Here is a 20,442-nt window from a genome sequence, read left to right as displayed (position 1 = left end):
AAAAAATCTTATTTTTACCTCCTTTCCACGCAAAAGTTTGAAAGAGTCTATCTACCTTCCAGCTTTATAAAGCTGCCCCTGTTCTGAGGAACAAGCCACAGAGTGGTACCAGAGCATCACCTACTGCTGCTCTCCAAAGACACAACCCTTATCGCCCACCTGAAGGACTGAGGAATTTCCTATGTTCATGCCAAAAAGCTGAGGGGCATGTCCACTGTTTTGATCCATTCCTAATTTACAGCTTAAACGGAAGGCAAACAAGACTACTAACTTTTTTGTAGAAGCATCATTTCTTTTCAAACTCCAGAAAAAGCAGAGTGGAACTAGGAAGGAAAGCGCAACCTCAAACGCATTTAATGTACTGTTCTAAAAGATTCAGAATGTTTTCTCCTCTTGCAACTAAGGCACAATGTCATTTTCCAAATTAGGCTGTGGCTGACTGAGGAAGCTGGCGACCACCTGCAAGTTCTAAACATATTTTTAAGCTATTTGAAATAAAAAATTAAAAAAAATCTTTCCCTCAGATGTTTAATGAAACGAAGATAATAATTTGCTTACCTTCCTTGCAAATACAACAGAACTGATAAAACAAACCAAAAAATTTATAAATAAACAAGCCTCCATATACTATCAGGCAACTGAATTCCATCAGGCTAAACAGTCCATTCCAACTTGTTAAATAGTCCATTCTGATTGTGTGGAAGAAACAGAACAAGAAAGATCAAGGCTATAAGAGGATTTACTTACAGAAATAAGAATGAAACTTGTTTGACTTTTGAGGTATCACCCTCATTCATTACTAAAGCAAGTGCAAGCACTGAAGATGATTTGTAAAATTAATACCATCAACTTAAAGATGTGAAAACACAAAGGACAACAAGGTACTTCACAGTTTCATGCAATGATATAAATGCTACTTCTAACAAAAAAAAAAAAAAAAAATCAAAACCCCCCCAACAAAAAACCCCAACTCACACGACTGTCATGAGGTTTCTAAACATACATATTACAAAAATATATATAGCAGAAGAATTGTTGCTACCTACCTCTTCACATGAAAAAAATTCACAACACAAACCACAGTGATACACAAGACTGCAGCCTGTGCTTCCAATGGATTAATATATTGTCTCCCACTGCTGAGAGCTGGTCTTGATTCAGTTAAAGCCTAAGCACTCAGGCTTTCCTGCTGGGAAACAAACAGGTAAAGTCGGTTTCGAGTATCTCCTATTAATACACAGAAACAATTGTCAAAAGCCCCAAGGCAGTAAAGAGAAATAGTAGGTTAAGGTTGCACGAAACCATACACCAAGCTATAGCAAATCAAAAAGCTGCACTGAGATTTACTAGTTCACTTGAAAATTCATTGCAAAAGTCTGTTTACTTCATGGAGGAAGTCACCATTGCCACCACTTAGTGAGTCAAGCTAATCTGCAAGAATGTTTTACATAATGGGAAAATTTTTATCGGCCAGAGGTTCACAGTGTTCTTAAATTTCCAGAAACTGCAGATGTAAAGATACTTCTGTTAACCCAAACCAAAACCAAGAAAAGAAACTATCCGAGATGCACACTCCATTTCACAACACACATCTAATTTTACTAGCTAATGTACTTCAGCCTCTTCAGCATAGGAAAGATTCACACTCCCGATATAAAAGGAAGGAAACACGAACGCTGAAAACACAGGTAGTTTTAATACTACCACCAAATGGCATTAAAACATACTGGCTAGCACATCGTCGCCATTTCTGAACTGCGATACCGAGAACTGAAGTAGTTTAAGCTACCAGTTTTATTCTTGTAAAAAAAATTAGTCCTAGTGAAACAGTTGGAATGGATTTACAAGAAAGCATGATATCATCTTAATTCTTCCATTTTCACTTTACTGTGAAATAAAAGCTAACAAGAAAGCCAAGACTCCCTACAGAGAGTCAGTAACAAACTGAAAGGTGTTCTTTCCCTCTTCCATCAATGAAAATAGGCTGCAACGCAATTATAGTATAAAATCCAGTTTACGCAAAATAAAGTAGCTTGAATGAAAAAACCTTCCCTCAGTTGTCAGAGGGCTGATAACAGCTTAAGCATTATATTTACAACCAGGCAGCTCAAAAATAAAGTCAAGAGTAAATTCAAAACATTTCACAGCTCAAATATTATTCCCCTTATCCTGCTAAAACTATGTTCAATCCCAACTTATATTTTAGTTGCTGATTTTCAAATATTTTTAATGATACTTAAGAGTAAGTTCAAATTTGAAAGTTAGAAATCGAATAAATATTTTGAATTAATGTTGTGGATCATAAATGCAAACGTATTCGAGCTCTAAAACAGACTTCAAACTACGAAAGTGATCATAAACTAAATCCTACTATGTAAAGTCTCAAAAGCGTTTTAGTACTGAAAAAACACAACTCTGTTACCATAACTGTAATACGACTATCCTAACAGGCCACAAAGCATTCAGGGAAAAGAAAAAGAAAAATGTTTAGAAGCCCGAACTCAGAGTTAAATTCATCATCTTTGGACAACTCCTGGTGATAGGGCTCCATAATGCAATATATGAACAACTGTTTCTGTGGTCCTTATCTTTTTAATTTTACTTTTGGCAATGCAAATCCTTTATAAAGGTTTCTGTCCTACCAAAACGTTCTTTCCACACTGCTGTACATTAAGGCATTGCATCTCATCTTTCTTCTCACTACCTGCGTGTTTGCCAGCGAAAGCCACATTTCTGATTATGCAAGTTTTATCTTAGTTGATGATGACAGAAGAATGGATGAAAAAGGCCTTCTGACTCCAATAGCTACATGTTCCTTTTTATACTGAAACCTAATTAAGCAGGCTGTCTCTACTGCATGACAGAACCAACTTGTAATTATGGAGAAAGAAGAAAAAAAAAAACACATGCAAAACAAAACAAAAAGCATGCTTCCTTCTGTTACCTGGTGATGCATTCATTCATTTGAAGGCCAAAATTCTACCCCTGGAGCATACAGACCAAGACCAGCGATACAGCTGCATTGCCCAAGTAAAAAGCAACATCTCCATGTTGTAATGACCAAAGCAATCTCTGGGAACCATCCTGAGGACCCAAAGGTGTCCACCAGTTCACACAGAAAGCAGACGGTAGCACAGCTTTTCAAGTTCCCCAGGACAGCTAAACACTCCTTCTCACCTGCAGCTAGGCTCTTCTTGTCAGTCCTGACGGCACTGTACTTACACGGACCTCATCATCTTTATCCACATACCGAAGACCGGTCCTCACCCTCCATGTACTGGCAGGCTGATTTCCCTGTATGCCTTATCAAAAAACCACAGCCAGAACAATATTGGTTTTGTGGTCTGCCTTAGGTTTTCCACCTAAGGCAGTTGCTGCAGTTCAGATCACAAGGGTAAGCACAGCTCTTCCTACAGCGTTGAGACATCTGGAAACCACGCTGGAGCAAGCTTGATCTGCTGTTTTGCAAAATGGCCCTACAGACATCTGAACACTTAGAGCTACTGTTTTAAGTTAGGGTCACACCATGAAAACAGTTTCCTCAATTACAATAGGAATATAATGCTATAGAGGTTTCAGTTGTTCTTGTCTAACAACGTATCTCCATGCCGTTCAGGGAAGGACCTCAGTACCGTAATCCAAAACACAAAATGCACAATGCAAATTAAAAAAAAAAAACCAAGCAAACAAACAAACACGTAGATGAGAGGCAAAGAATGGATTAAAAAAATAAATCCTTGCAGCAGCAACAAACAGCTGTGTTCTGCCCTATAGTCCAGCCCCTGATCTAGTTTGAGTATGGACTGAAGACAACTCTGAAGCTGTCTATGTTTGGACAACTACCAGAAACAATTACATTTGGGCAAACTGCAGGCAATAGTATTACTCATTTAAAATGTGTAACATTCCAAGATCTATTTCCTCAATGCATTTTTGCCTCATCCAGTATTGGTAGTAGGTCAGTTTTATCAGTTAACATAATCCTGAAAAGTCATCAGCCTGGTGGTATCAATTCTCATTCTGCCTGCTTTTCCAAAGTTAGTTGATTTGGACTGTCTAACTAGTTCTGCCACGGTCATGGCAAAGCTGAGATACTGTCACAAAGACAACTGACCGCTTTGAGTATCTGCAGAAAGAATGACCCAGTCACCACTTAGTCTCATCCTAGTTACTGAAAACAGATTAATAACCGACATTAGCTTAGAACAATGGAAGCTAAACTAATTTACAGCCATTGTATGCTGTCATCTTTATTCTTGCAGTGAACATCTGGATACATAGGGTGGTTTCATCAAAGATTGTATAGAAACAGCATCTCAGAAATCACTCGTAAGCAAACACTAAAGGTTTTTTAAAAACATTTCTATTTACAGGAAAATGAGTAGAGACTAAAAGAACAAAGAAACAACAGCAGTTTAAGGAGAGAATCATGAGGGAAAGGCTGTGGATGCTGTCTACCTAGACAGCCTTTGACACCGTTTCCCACAGTATTCTCCTGGGGAAACTGGCTGCTCATGGCTTGGATAGGCATACTCTTAGCTGGGTAAAAAACTGGCTGGAGGGTCGGGCCCAAAGAGTTCTGGTGAATGGAGTTAAATCCAGTTGACGGCCGGTCACAAGTGGTGATCCCCAGGGCTCAGCATTGGGGCTAGTTGTGTTTAATATCTTTAATCAATGATCTGGACAAGGGGATTGAGTGCAACCTCAGTAAGGTTGCAGGTGACATCAAGTTGGACACGAGTGTTGATCTGCTTGAGGGTAGGATGGCCCTACAGAAGGATCTGGACAGGCTGGACCGAGGCCAACGGTACAAGGTTCAACATGGCCAAGTGCCAGGTCCTGCACTTGGGTCACAACAACCCCATGCAGTGATACAAGCTTGGGGAAGAGTGGCTGGAAAGCTGCCTGGCAGAAAAGGACCTGGGGGCGCTGGTCGACAGCTGGCTGAATATGAGCCAGCAGTGTGCCCAGGTGGCCAAAAAGGCCAACAGGATCCTGGCCTGCATCAGGAATAGTGTGGCCAGCAGGACTAGGGAAGTGATCGTCCCCCTGTACTCAGCACTGGTGAGGCCCCACCCCAAACACTGTGTTCAGTTTTAGGCCCCTCACAACAAGAAAGACATTGAGGTGCTGGAGCATGTCCAGAGAAAGGCAACGAAGCTGGTGAAGGCTCTTAGAGAACAAATCTTATGAGGAGCGGCTGAGGGAGCTGGGGTTGTTCAGCCTGGGGACAAGGAGGCTGAGGGGAGACCTTATCACTCTCTGCAACTACCTGAAAGGAGGTTGTAGCCAGGTGGGGGTCAGTCTCTTCTCCCAAGTAACAAGCGATAGGACAAGAGGAAACAGCCTCAATTTGGGCCAGGGGAGATTTAGACTGGATATTTGGAAAAATTTCTTCACCGGAAGGGTTATCAAGCATTGGAACAGGCTGCCCAGGGAAGCGGTTGAGTCATCACCACTGGAGGTATTTAGAAGACGTGTAGATGTCGCATTTAGGGACATGGCTTAGTAGTGGACTTGGCAGTGTCAGGTTTACAGTTGGAATCAATAATTTTAAAGGCCTTTTCCAACCTAAATGATTCTATGATGCCATGATCACGCAGGCTCAGGGAGCTCTAACAGGGAATAAGGCTATATAGAAATGTGTATTATTAAAACACTCCCTAAAAGCCCTTGTTCTTATTTTACTTATTGTATGGAATACTTGGCAATAGGCTCTGATGCCTAAGCCCTAGTGACTAACTACAGCCATTAAGATATTGGTACGTATTTATTTAGCCTTCCCACCTCTTCCTTGAATTTACTATGCTTGTGATAGTAAAGAGAAAAAAAAGAAAGCCAAAACTATGGCTCTTTAGTTTTTACAGTTCACTTCACAACGTCATACAACATAAAACTCATGTTCAGTGGTGGATTAAGCACCTCCCAACATACAAAGTGAGTTCCAGGACACTGCAGCTCTGGGTCCACTCTAAGAGTGGGGGAAATACACAATTTTATTTCAGTGTTGGTAACATCATCAAGACTGACACGTCGCATTTAGTCTTAACATCCGATTCAGGCATTTCATTTAAGATAACACGGGAGGCCGTACGCCAAGTACTTTGAAGTTCAATGACATCTTGAATTGGATTCAATATTTAAAATCAGGAGAACAAGAGAAATTTAAGCTGCATCCTTGGTTGCAAGAAAAATGTCGGCCATATGAAAACTTACAAGCCACGTGCTACCTGATGCCGCTGACCCCAACAAGGCCTGCTCATTTTGAACTGGAGTTCTGTTCTCCAGAATACCAGTTTGGTATCTATTTGCAAACTTACTAAATTCGTCCTCTATTATTCAGTCCTTGAAGTCACTATTGGAAACTTTTAACTCTCTCAGGAGCCAAAACAGATGCCTAGGCAATATTACCCAAGACAATGACAGTTACCTGCTTCTTCCTGCTCACTTTTCCTATCCATTGCATGCTACCCTTGCAGTCACGTCCTTTAAACAAGACTGTTTCTCCTCGATCCCCTGGACCCTTAATCAGGACATAGAAATAACTATGATAAAATCATAGAATGGTTTAAATTGGAAGGGACCTTTAAAGATTATCTAGTTCCAACCCGCTGCCCTGGGCAGGGACACCTCCCACCAGACCAGGCTGCTCAAAGCCCCATCCAGCCTGGCCTTGAACACTTCCAGGGATGGGGCATCCACAACTTCCCTAGGCAACCTGTTCCAGCGCCTCACCAGCCTAAGAGTGAAAAATTTCTTCCTAATATCTAATATAAAACCACCCCCTTCCAGCTTGAAGCCATTACCCCTCATCCTATCATTACACACCTTTGTAAGAAGTCCCTCTCCAGTTTTCTTGTAGGCCCCCTTCAGATACTGGAAAGCTGCTATAAGGTCTCCCTGGAGCCTTCTCTTCTCCAGGATGAACAACCCCAACTCTCTCAGCCTGTCCTCATAGGAGAGGTTCTCCAGCCCTCTCATCATCTTTGTGGCCCTCCTCTGGACCGGCTCAAACAGGCCCATGTCCTTCTTACGTTGAGGGCTCCAGAGGTGGACACAGTACTCCAGGTGGGGTCTCACCAGAGCAGAGTAGAGGGGCAGAATCATCTCCCTTGATCTGCTGGCCACACTCCTTTTGACACAGCCCAGGGTACGGTTGGCTGCATCACAGTATGGAGAAATTTCTAACGGCCCTTACCATCATTCTGTTGTCTTGCAGATGTTTATAAACAAAACATTTATTCTAATTTTTCTGGAAAATAAAGTTTCATTACTCAGTTTCGCATCACTCATATCACAGAAAACAAATCACAAGATCAAATACAAAAACTCCTTTGAATTGTGTTTAACCTCTATCAATTATTCCAAACGGATGCAAAAGAGTTAACAGCTGATTAGGTTATGCATTATATCAGTTGGTTCTTCTAAAGACGAGAGAAGGAAGAATTAATTACTTCACCTCTCTTGGCATCAACTTCTGTCATTCTTCCCTCCATATTGGCTACTGGAACAATACCTTTTACTGCTCAAGACCATATGAAAAACATCCTCTCATTTTCCTTTTAGCTCCCTTATTAGTTTGATATTGGTTTATGGCTCAAACACTCCAATCTTATCTCTACACATTTACGCCATTCTTTCTTACTCATCTTTAACACTGTCACCTAATTTCATACAATTTCTTCTCAAAGTTCAAATCATTATCAGTGTACAGATTTAGTCAAAAGTGGTGTGTTGCTCTGTATCAGTGCTAAAGAAAGAAAAAAAATAATAAAAGTAAAAATTAATAATCTGTGCTTGTTCCCTAAAAAGCAGGTAACTTGATCGAATTGCTTTCAGCCTCTAACATGCTTCCTATGGCATCTTACCTACAATTTTTCTGAATTCTCATTATTGTCTTTATTTTGCTGTTCTCTATTTTACTGTTCTTCCTAGAAATACTGAATTTTATCAGTCCAAGTTAATCTTTCACAAGCTGCCTTCTTCCATCTTCTTAACCAGCCTGTTCCTCTCTTGGTCAATATGAAATCAAGACAAGCATCCACATTTATTATCGAGAGCTTTCCCGCACATCAGTCAATTCTTACATAGGAGTACATGTCCCATACTCCTTTATCAAAAGACACCCATGCAAATAAAATCCTTCATTTACACCAAATCTCATGTTTGATTGTTTTTTCATTTGTTTATTGTTTCTTTTAAAACAGAAATAAGTTTCACCACCCATTTTTGGTGGGTCTATCACAATACTGTTTTTATCACTCCCTAGAACTTTCCCTGTTACCTTCTTCACTTAAAAATAAAGATACACATCCTTAACACACTATAATACGTTGTCACTTCTTCCCTCACTGCCCTTACTATACCCTCTCTAGTCAACATTCCTGCGGGATATGCTGTTGATGTCATTTTGGCTGTAGGAACAATAGCTATTCCTTGATCTGGAATCTAAGCACAATGAAACACAATGACAAATTCTGTTAATTACCACATCTTAGCCTGTAAACACAAAGGTAGTCTAACCAGTTGAAAGTCAAGGTAGGAAGGAAGAAGCAAGGCTAGGTTTTGCAGATATTTAAGTATCTATTAATAGAGCCCAGATTGCTACCACCCTTCTGTCTATACTCTGTCCTATGGCAATGTTAGAATCAAGGCTCTCTATTCAAGGTGACCAAGCACAACGTTCTTTCTGCCCGATTCATTTCCACCTTTGGCTTTGGCCTGACTTAGCAAGCCAATCACGTAACTAAGCAATAGCAAGTTCATGTTTGATGTGAAGTTGTATGGCTGGATGACATCATAACCGCTACTTTTTAATTGCCCCTTCAAGGGTTATTATTAGCAAGCTTTAAGTTATTATTAGCAAACTGATAAAACACTAATGGCCAAGTTCTCTCACACAACAGCTTGTCCATTTCTCCAGTTATCACATAACTGATAACTTTTCCTATTTGAGTTATTCCAAAATGGATGATTAAGACCAAAGAGAATCATCCCTCTGGCTATTACTTCAACCTGATAGATTTTGGGGAATTAACAGCACCTGACAATCACACATTTTAACCCTGGCCAAGGTTAGAGAGTCAACAAAGACTTTTACAAATTTCTCAATTTCTTTTTTTGAAAACAGAAAATTACACGTGAAGTTCACTGGCTGCTGCACACCACTTTAACAGCTGTTAAACTCATGCCAAGTCTGTTAAGCTAGGCTTCCCACTGCTGGATCCAAAATTGTTTAAACTTTCCAACCTCAGGATTTTCGCTAAGTTACTTCTTAAAAAAAAAAGTAATAATCTCTATTTCTTAAGAAAGACTGTGTCTTACTTTTCTTGCTCAGCACTATTTAATGCTACTAAACTTTTTTGCTAGCTGGTCACAATTACCTTGATTCTTTAAATCACACTAAAAATACTTCTACTTCTCATACTTCTAATGAGAAGAGGGCTTCATGAACCCAACCTGACTACTTCCATCTCTCTTGACCAACACCACTTATAAAAATGAGAGGTTTTCTTTTTTCTATTTACAGACCTGTGGTGTGGAAGAATTCAAAGGTCTCCGCAACCTTGTCTTGCTATCTTTGGAGGAGTCCTAACAGCAAGAAGCATTTAACAAATACGCTTGTTAATGCATATTTTTTAATTTAATAGGTATATCAACTCCAACTTTTGCAGAGTGAGTCAGATGTCCAATCATGGGTGTTTAGTAATATTTTAGATACCCTAAAACATCCAAGACGTGTGCAGGACTGGCCAATAAGAGTTTGGCCATTTGGAAGATTGCACACTTTTGGAGCGTCAACTTGAGACCATCTGGGATCACCTACAGCATTTAAGATGGTACTCAGTGCCTCTGTGTGTAGGCACCATCTTTGCTCCCTTGAGTTTTTCTAAAAAAACCACTAGACAGTCAGGGCTGAGGCAAAGGCATACTATCATTATGTGTTTAAGTCAAAACACTGTTCTTTAAAAAGAAATGTTAGTGGACAGGGGTCAACAAGACGACAGGAACTCAAATACTAGATCCATGAGGGTGTTATTGCTGTAATGGTCAGTCTAATCAATTTCTGGATTTTTAAATCAAGTCTTTCTTGACACTGAATTTCTTTAATACTGCAGTATCCCCATCTACATGATGGCAGGGCATGAATATAACACAGAGTCAACACTTAGACAGATGAGAGCCACAACAGAGGCAGCTGTTAAAATCTAAATCAAAAAGCATGATTTATTCCTTCCATACCTCCTTCCCATGGAGACAGCCTGTCTTTTTAGTATCTTATCTATTCATTTCAAATTGGGAAAAAAAAAAAATCCAACATCTTCGCAAGTATCCCTGCCTTCAGAAAGTATTTTAATAAAGATAAGTCCTTTTAAAAACAAAAACAAAAAAATAATACAGCCATGAAACCAGTTCTAGTTAGAAGCCTGCTTCTATTAGGTATACACATATTTCAATCCCAGCAGCACCATCTAATGGAGAGCTCACTAATTTTTCCTCTTAACATGACAAACATTTTATTTTCGAGGTGTTAACAACTGATACTTTAACACATGGCCTATTTAATACTCTATAAAAATTGATTAGCTACAAGAGAAGCCAAATTATTTCTCCATAGGCAACAATCAGACAGTCCTTCCCCCCCCAACCCCGACATTACATTCACATACAAATTTATTAAGTACAACAGGACGTTTGTATAATCATGAGATAAGATTTTAGTTAGAAATACTTTTTTTTAAAAACAAACAAACAAAACAGCAGTAACTGTGAAGCAGCAATGCCAGCTTAAAAATACAGCCACCTTGAGTATGTTTAAACTTTCGCTCTGAAAGCAAAACAGAAGTACCTCTAAAGTGTAAGGAATATTGACAAACCTGGACCTTAACCACAGCAACAGAAGTCACTACCTACACTTGCCTAAGATAAAGTTAAGCATTCCAAGACATCTTCAGATTGCGCTTCTGCTACAAAACATACTATGGGAGACAGGTAGCAAATTATTGTATGCATCAATAAAGCCTGTAGCATGATGACGTTTGGCAACTTCCACCGTTTTATCTCATTAACATTTTCTCATGCAAACAAACATGCCAGAAGTTATGTACAAAATGGATCTACAAGTAGTAGGTATCTTCTCCTCACTGCATTCTGTCCTCCTTGCTTTTTAAGTAAATCACAACATTGCAAGAAAGGGTTCAACTACTTTGAACTTTTCGAATTAACTCAGTATATGGACACTCTTGTTCTGGAATAAATGACTGTTTACGTACAGCGCAAAGGACTTTCGAAGTCTGTCTGCCGTATCTCATCTCAGAACAGTCAACCAATACATTAAGAGTTCATATTTAAAAAAAACCAAACCACATCACCAAAAGTCTTGGTAAATAATTTGGCAAAATTACAGCATCATACTTTGGCTATATGTACATAACAGCTTTATTTACACAAACAGGACGATTCCAGGCTTCTTCTTCATTTATTTTGAGAGAATGTCCTCAGCAAAAAATATACAGAATGCAGTGGGTGGATACTTATTTGCTTGTTGTAAATCTTCCTTAAAAAAAAAAAAAAAGGCAAACAAAAAAAAAAAATCAACCAACAAAACCCCACACACAACCAACCAAGTAAATCCCCCAAAACTCCCTCAAAAATCTACTAGACAAATACTGAAAGTTGCATGTCTACATAATCCTTCTCAAAAGGAAAGTGAAGTTTTCAGGAATTTATAAGAAGGAAAGAGGAATAAGGGAAATTTATGGTACCAGGTACCAAAAAATAGCTGATGAAGTACAACACAAATAACAATAAACTTGTTTTATCTTCCTAGGGATTGCCAAGAGCATTCTTCTGCACATGCTCCAAAAAACTGTCAAAATACCTTGCCAGAACACAGATACAAAAAAAACCCCAAACAAAACCCTGCCAAACCATATGAGCAACACAACAGCAATATCTACTAGCCGAATTACAACACAGGATCCATTGGTATTTCCATTATATATTGACACCATGGGCAAGTAGTAAGACATATTTGCTAATCTGAAATATAGCATGCTCAGGTTCTGTAGATAGAAATACAATTCAACTCCTAACAGAAAACAGAGAGAGAAGATACTGCTGACTTCAAGTGATACTGCGTATTATTAACTTCAAATTAAGTTAGCCCAAATCCTGTCTTTTTTTCCCCCCAAAACGCTGAGGTTTAGAAGGCAATTAAAATACTACTGCATCAAAGGCTTCCAAAACTGCTAGGGATGTGCATATGCAAATTAAGGCAAATATGTCTTCATTTATTTAGGTTTCCAACTTCCACCTACTCAAACTGTCAGCCAAACGGTAGCATTTTGAGAACATGTCATTTTACAACCGCAGGCACTTTACCTTTGGTACCTATTGAATGTAGAACTGGTATCCTAATCAGGTTCAACCGCAAAAGTCATAACAATAAAAAACATTCCCAGGCAAAAGCACAATGCTCCTCTCTCAAGGATGTTGTGCTGAACAGCAAAGGGGACGGCGAAAAAGACGGAATGAGAGAGCAAGAGTAGATTTAAAGACATCTACTTCAGATAACAGCAGGGTACATTGTAGACCATTTTCAGTGACCTGGAGGAGAAGTCAAAGAGAGGTCAAAAAAAAGTGGATTTGCAGATAAAAATTATTAGCCAGAAGTGCGAAAGTAAGTACAAGCCTGAAAACAAGTATTTCAAGAGAAAAGCGATGTAAATGGAAGTAAAGTAAAGGGGAAAATGCAGCCACTTTGCTGAAGTGCAAGGATGAAACCACCTTGGAATAAAAGTCATCCCTTAACAACTCTCAAATTACAAGAGATCTGACTGAAAGCAGTTCAAAATAAGCCACTTCTAAGAATCAGAGGAACCAGCTTGAGAAATTAAGAGCATTTATACTGTTCGGCCAAACAACTTAAGATGGAAGAGAAGCACAGCATGGACAAGAGCATTCCATTAGTAGCTGAAAAGCATAAAACGCAGAAAGAAGAGTCATTTGGCATGGTTTAAAGGAGATTAAAACAAGAACAAGTTGAATGAAAATTGTAAGGCTATATTTCCTATGCAAAATCAAGAGTTACATCTGCGAGTCATTAAGTTAGAAGCCACAACACTCAAGGAAACCTACTCTCAGAAGGTTCCTCTCTGTGGAAAGACAGAGAGAGGGCACAGTCAAACTGGTACAGTAACACAAGATCTCCATTACAAAAACCTCTAATAACTGTTCTAATTATCTCCCTCTCTCAAGTACATGGATGAGCTTACAAAATGAAATCCATTCACATTGCCAAAATTTGGTTTATGAGCTAGGCTTTGCTGTTAGAAAGTTATTTTAGGCACATTTATCGTGTAAGCTGGTTCTATAGAACAAGAAAAAATTGTTACTTTTCTAGAACGTCCAAAGCAGAAAGTGGGAACAAGTACAAGCACCAGAAAAGCTACCACTGACAGATTCTGTTATGTACAACTCAGCTTCCTATGGCACCACACGTTTGCTGTATGCAACAATGGCAGAGTATAAAGCAAATACTGTTTCCTGTCCCACGATGCTGACGGTGCAGAACAGCACAGCACCGCAGAGGAGACCGAACAGGATGCCTCCACACAGCACTTGCAATTCATTTCATTTATCAGCAGATGACGCTTGTACTGGGTCTCAGCACCTCATCCTTTCTGAGGTCCTCAGATTGTAGGAAAGGGCCACGATTCCCATTTTACAGACCAAGAAAACGGTCTGTATATGGAGCCAGAAGCCAGACACACAAGCTGCTAGCTGCATCAAAGCTATTCTCAGAACTCCCAGTCTGCTACCACCTAGCCCTAGCAGCACCCAAGTACCAGTACTCTTTTCTTCCCCTTCCTTCTATGCCTAAGGGAACGTGTGTCTTGACGAGGTTGATCACCTGAGCAAGCATTCAACATCCAAGTTGAAACACACCAGAAAACCAAACAAAACAGCAGTGGAAGAAGCATCAGCAGACTATGTCTTTCCTCATCCTGGGAATTGTCCTAACCACTTGACTGAGACATCATGCTTCCTCTTGTCCTGTTTCTCAGGCACACTGAGTTTTGATTATTCCTGGTATAGCAGAAGAGTTGTAAGAGGAGGAAGTGACACTATTCTTAACTGGCCTGTGGCTTGATGATGAGAATACTCCCCAGGGAAGTAGGAAACTTGGACTGGAATCCCCCTTCTGCCCCTGGGACTCAAACATGATGTCACATCACTCAGCACTGCAACGTCTAAGCCCTTTGTTGGTTTGGTCCTGAATGACTTACAGTACATATTATCTGCAGGAATGAAAAAAACCAGCCCCCAGGTCTCCTAGATTTTACACTGGTATCTTCAATGGACCACCTTTCTCTTTCTTGATAGACGTCAAGTCTTGCAGGAACGAAGTGGCAGCCAGGAAGGCACTTCTTATCTCCCAGTAGTATCTGCAACATGCTTTTCAAGACAGACCAAATCAAAATAACTCTTTTTGCTAGATGCTCAAGAAAGCTGTAAATACTTATAGCATGTTGAGCTTGTCTTGAGTAGACGTATCTTACTTTATTTACAAAAAGATGTTTTTCTTATTAATGCAGAAACCAAAAAGTCAGACAAAAGTTCAGTATTACTCCAAATGTTAAACTTTTCTACTTACAAGTCTCCATATAGTCATCATTAAAGCATGTAAAATAGAAGTTTCATGACTTCTTTCACTAATGTTTTTGACTGAAGCACTTGCTACACATACTGTATGTGAAAGGATATATTCACTTCAGAGCATTTAAGCCATGTTACAGAATTATTGGCAGTTTTTAGCATCGTAAATAAGCTACAGAACACTTCCTCTATACATCAGAGAAATCTATTTCATAAATGATTGTTTTATGACACTATATAAAATAGTACTGGAACGTTCCAACTTAAAGCATTCCTGCTAAGCCCACTGCAGTTCTAATGCCTGCAGTTTACAAAATTCAATCTTGATGTCAAAGCACACAATACCCCTATTTTCAGTACAAGGAGGGAGCCAGGGATAGAGGCCATCACGCATGTCCAACACTGAACTTGTGCATCCACAAACATCTTGAGACTTCCCTTCCCATGCTGCCCTTGACTAGATGAACTGCAGAACTTGGAATTCTGCTAAAATCACACTGTATACATGCAGAGTAACGCAGCAGGGAAGAACAACAGCATGGAAATCAAAGGCTTAACATTTTTGGGGGGGCGGAGAGGATTAGTGACCTACGGTTGTTGTATATAATTTTAGAGACACTCGCCCTGTTAGCCTAGTTACAAAGCCAACAGTCAGTAGCAATTGAAGTCACAGTGGCAACAATATTTTGCTGTCAGTGCTCCAGTAGAAAAGATCTCCAGGAAGAAACGAAAAACACCCTCAAAGACTATATAAATATATACGTATATATCACAATTTCTAATACCAAATAATCTTTTGCCTTGTTTTCTCCCCAAGTTCTAAGATCTCACTGATTTTCTAGGGGTATTCTTTTGTCTTTATTTCCTCTTCTCATCGTTCCCATTAGCACAGAAGAGAGCATCTCTTCCTACTTTGCAGATACCTAACGATCCTTCATTGTAAGTTGCCCCTCTTTCTTCCCAATTCTCTAGTCCTTTCTCTTTCTACCTTAAAGAAAAAAAAAAAAAAAAAAGGTGTAGAGAAGGGTTTGTAATTTGTCTAAACAAACATATACTAACTTCTAATCTATCCATCTGTGAGGGTATGGGCTTCCAGCAGGCAGAGCTAGGAGACCAGATATATTCTCTTTGCCAGCCCTTCACTGCTGTAGTTTCTATGTCATCACTTCATCACCACAGGTTAAAATGTATACGATAAAAGTTGGCGTGACTACAGCACAATCTCCTGTGTGACAATCACACCTTTATTTTGTTACACAAAGATACACAATTCTCCCTCCCTTGGCTTCTTTTCCCCATCCATACCACATCTTCAAATCTTCAATTTCACTCTCTACCACCACTTTTGGTGTTCCTGAGCCATACGCCAAAAATGCCAGGAGGTTTCAAATACAAGCACCGTATTCAGAAAGTACCCACCCACAGGCATATTAAAAAAAAAAAAAAAATTAAGCCTTGGCAATTCTTTAAAGGAACTGTGCACAAGAGCACAGACATCTGAAACCAATGTGTAATGAGCAGTCTTCAGACATCATAAGATTCAGCACCTTCAATTAAGAAACACTATTATAATAAAAAAACTAATGAAATCCAGTTATTGCATCATCTAAGATATCAGAGATCAAAACGTGTTATTCTTGCACTATCTATTCATATAAAACCAGTTTAGGATACTGGAGTAGATGTAAGTCATTCCTATTTTTAAACGGCCTTTTCATCTGTAGAACTATGATCATCTACTTATCAATGTTCCAGTGGCTTAACAACAAAAGTTAAAAATTGAGATTTCTGGCTTTTCTTATTTTTAGCATTGCCATATCTACTAATAGAACAGCTGGACTTCAGTATTGAAAAAACATGTTCCTCTTCTCTCACTTCAACTTTTCATTATGGACAAGAACAACGTAAAGATCTAAAATACAACGAGACCTTGGAATCATTAGAAGACAAACTGTGTTAGCACCGACTGGTAAGACTTCATAAAGAATCTTTTGTCACCAATGCTAACTACTGCCATCTTACACAGTTTTCCAAGGTACCAACAGTAAATAAGCTTACACAATGATCAAATTTCCTGAATCCATACAAGAATGGTATCAAAACTGGTATCATCAAACTTAACTGCAGAAGGACTTCAGGAAAGCCTAAAGACCGAGTCATTCAGCACCCTCTTTCGATTAGAATTAATTTGCTGTGCTATGGAATGCACTTTACCTTTCTGTACTGTAGATCCAGCTATTATTGGAAGCTTCTCATCAAGTCGTATTTCAGTAAAACACCTACCATTTTCAGGTTGGAACAAAGCAACTTCTATAATGTCATAGTGCCGTCTGCTTGCAATGCCAAACTCATGATACATCAATGTTTCCGTTATCAAGCTTTGTGACAAGGGGTTTCCCGGTCCAGCCATAAAAAACTCTGATTCAGTCCAAATGTTCAAGTATTTCTCATTTAAAAAAAAAAAACCCTCTCCCTAATCACAATAAACAACATTTAGACCTATGGTAATCCATACACAGTGTATGGATTGCCATTTATAGACACTTTTCACCAAATGGCTCATTTTAAAGGACAGTGTACAGTATGCGTTATGATCTCTTTAGCTGTAACTCTAGCAATCAGCGTAGCCTTTAAATCCAAGCTTCTATTCAAGCCAGTAGCTACTTTAAATACGGATTTTTACTAACTATTTAAAATTATACTATTTCATTTGTCTAAGCTAAATAGTGCTAGCACACCTTCACATCATACACTAAACTCATTTTTGATCCATGAATGCAAGTTCAGATCAGAGCACAATAATGCTACATGCATTCTACGGGACAAACCCGCAAGGAAAAATACACGGTTCTACTGAACAAATAAAAAAACACATGAATTGCAATATACAAGGCTCAGTTAGATCTCAACAAGCTAGAGAAGTCACTGACCCAAGGAGACTGCAAATTTCAAATCGTATCATTGGAACTTCCCACATTTTACTACTACAGACACAGAAAAAGATGAAAAATGTCCTGATGCACTGTAAAGATCCACACGGAGGTGCACATACAGTCTTTCACGTCACACACAAGCTCAGATCGGCAGAACACGAGATTACGCCTCTAAGCATTAATACCATTTCTCTTGTTTTTCCGCAGATAATTCAGATCTTAAGACACTTGAAGATACAAATAAATCAAGATGTAAATGCCTTACCTTCCTATTTTACAAGCCACTGCAGTTCTCAGATTATGAGTCAGTCATAGGTTCATCTGCAGAGGAATGACTCAGTATAAACTTTTAAACACTCGTTATTTTTTTCTAACCTACAACGCGGTAATTAATTTAACGTATTAAACCGCGGTGCGGCGAGAACAGCGCACAAAAATGAATGGCGTGAAAACAAAAACACTTTTCTTTCCGCTCACGCCGGGGCTCGCAGCACAGAGGCCGTTGGAGGCAGGCAGACTTTATAAAAAAAAAATAATTAAATATATATATATACATACATATATATATATATATATATATATAAAACTCCTTCCGCAGCGATCAGGGCCAGCTCCGTACCGGCGGCAGAGGATCCTCGGCCGAAGTCCCCATGGCGGGGGAGGCGAGGGGGCGGCCGGGCAGAGGCACCGCCACCGCGGAGGGCGGCGGAAAGTTGCGGGGGGCCCCGCCGCTCGGCAGCCAGGCGCGGCGGCTGCCGGCAGTGCCCCTTTAAAGGCCGTCGGCCCGCCCCCCCCAGCACCGCATATGGAGGGAGCCAGGAGCGGAGCGAGGCTTCTGCATTCAAACGACACATCAAAACGCCGCAAGCGCCGCCGCACGGCTCCGCTCCGGCCTGGCCCTCGCCTCCCCTCCCCTCCCCGCACACACACAGCGCGGGGCGAGGGGAGAAGCGGGAAGGAGCGGGGGTGGGGGGGAGGGAAGGGAAGCGGGGAGGCAGAAATAAGTAAGTGAAAAGGGGGCACCTGCAGAGCCCTGGAGTGCGAGTGCGTTCGGGCAGGCAGAGTCCACGCCGCCCCCGCCGGAGGCTGATCTCTCCCCGGCCACCAGCCGCCGCCAAGGTCCCGGCAACAGGCTGCGGGCGAAGCGGGCTCGGCCCCTGCCTGCTAGCAGATGCCTCGGATCAGCACCGCGCACCCCGAGCGCACACACACACACACCCCCCCGCCAGCTCCGGCTCTTGCCGCCCGCCCAGCCCCGTCCCCCTGCCTCGGGAGCCCGGCCGGTGCCGGCGCCCTGAGAGGGAGCTGCCGCCACGGCGGCGGTGAAGGGCTCCTTCCCCCCGCCCGCCGCCTTCCCCCTTCTCCGCCGCGCCAAGCCCCGCGGCCGCCCTACCTGCGAGCGTATGAGGGGGAGCGGGGCGGCGGGCGACAGCTGGAGCCCGGCGAAGGCGACCGCCAGCCCGACGGAAAGTCCCTGCCGCTCTGCGCCGTCTCCCCCCCACCCCCCCCCCCCCCGCCCCGCACTTCCTCTCCCGCCCGCTCAGGCTGGAAATCCCCGGCGAAGCCCGCTGCTCTCCCGGCTCCTCCTCACACACAGCGAGGGGCGGGCCTGGCCCAAGCCGCTCAGCGCGCAGGCGGCAGCCGGGGGCCGGGCCTGTCCTGCCCGCCTGCCCCGGCTGCACCTGATGCCGCCGTTACACCCCACACACCCCTCCCCAGCTCCGGCTCCGCGGGAGAAGGAGCCCGGGCAGACGGAGCCCGTCCCGCCCGGCGCCCGCAAGCGGCGCAGGAGGGCGCGGGGTGGGCTGTGACGAGGCGGCGCGTCCAGCTCGGGGCCGGCGGGGAGCCGTGCCGAGGCGCGGCGGGGGCTCGGCCTGAGGGCGGGCGTTGCTGCGGCGGCCCGACCCGGCCGTTGGGGCACCGGGGAGAAGGGCGGGAGCGCTGAGGAGGGAAAGGGCCCGGGGGATTGGCGGCGGGACGGCGGGAGAGAGGGGTCGGCCGGGCGGAGAGCTGCTGGCTTCCCCTCTGCCCCCCGGGGGAGGTGCGAACGACCCGGCACAAAGGGTCGCCTCGGACAGACTAGCCTTTATTTAAAAATAAAATTAAAAATGCCACTGGGAAATAAGGGGAGGGAGGGGAAGAAGAGTCTGGAAAAGAGCAGAGAAGAGCAGCGAGCCAGAGCCCTTCGCCCCCCGGAGGGGACGATCGCCTCAGGCGGGCCCGGGCCGGCTGCGAGCGGCGAGCAGCCGACCGTAGGTGGCAACCCCGAGTCACTGGGGGGTGTGTTCCCTTCCCCGGCGTCCCGGGGGTGCGGGAGGCACCCGTCCCGCTCCGGCGGCGGGGGAAGAAGGGGAAGCGGGAAGGGGAGCGACGCTGACACCCGATAGAACCTGCCGCTCCGGGCGGCCGGGTTAAATAAATGGCTGTACCGGGCTCCGCCTATACCGCGGCGTGTCCTCCCGGTGGGGGCAGATGCCCGGCCGGTACCGGCGCCATCGCTTTTTATGCGGGGCAGAGCTGTGCGGTTTGTCGAGTCGCCGGGCTGCTGAGAGGGGGGCGGGGGGGGGAGAGGCGGCTCTGGCGCAGAAGCTCCGGGGGCGGGGGGGGCTCAGCCGGAGCCGGGGGGGTCAGCCAGCTCCGGAGAGGGCTCAGACAGAGCCGGGGGGGGTGGAGGGGGAGGCTCATCGGGAGCCGGGGTCAGTGGGAGGAATTGCCGCACAGGGGGCTCCGGATCTCCGGGTGAAGCCATGGGGCTGATGGGGCTGGTGGGTCAGGGAGCCCCAGAGCCGGCGCTGTAAGGAATGTGCGGAGCTGAACGCGGAGAAATGTGTGGTGTTTGGCTAATTTC

At 42.9% G+C, this 20,442-nt stretch overlaps 1 protein-coding gene across 19 annotated transcripts in view; it reads right to left on the bottom strand.

Annotated features, from left to right (window-relative positions):
• Positions 1-19,091, bottom strand: part of TRAF3 (TNF receptor associated factor 3) — a 68,138-nt gene extending 49,047 nt beyond the window's left edge. For 5 of the 19 annotated variants that reach the window (XM_054199143.1, XM_054199142.1, XM_054199144.1 and 2 more), the window contains exons 1-4: positions 18,988-19,075; positions 18,618-18,758; positions 17,860-17,915; positions 1,047-14,460 (exon numbers count right to left, since the gene is read on the bottom strand). The gene's annotated coding sequence lies outside the window, so the exon portion shown is untranslated. Of the gene's footprint in view, positions 1-1,046; positions 14,461-17,859; positions 18,093-18,617; positions 18,759-18,987 lie in introns of those variants that run through there. The other 14 variants (XM_054199130.1, XM_054199131.1, XM_054199136.1 and 11 more) reach the window with 12 other exon arrangements.
• Between the last annotated feature and the right edge of the window lie 1,351 nt (positions 19,092-20,442).

The sequence above is a fragment of the Rissa tridactyla genome, chromosome 4, assembly GCF_028500815.1.
Source record: "Rissa tridactyla isolate bRisTri1 chromosome 4, bRisTri1.patW.cur.20221130, whole genome shotgun sequence".
In the NCBI taxonomy this organism is placed as follows: domain Eukaryota; kingdom Metazoa; phylum Chordata; class Aves; order Charadriiformes; family Laridae; genus Rissa; species Rissa tridactyla.
The sequence above is the reverse complement of the archived record's forward strand: the minus strand, read 5'-3'. Positions and strand labels throughout refer to the sequence as shown.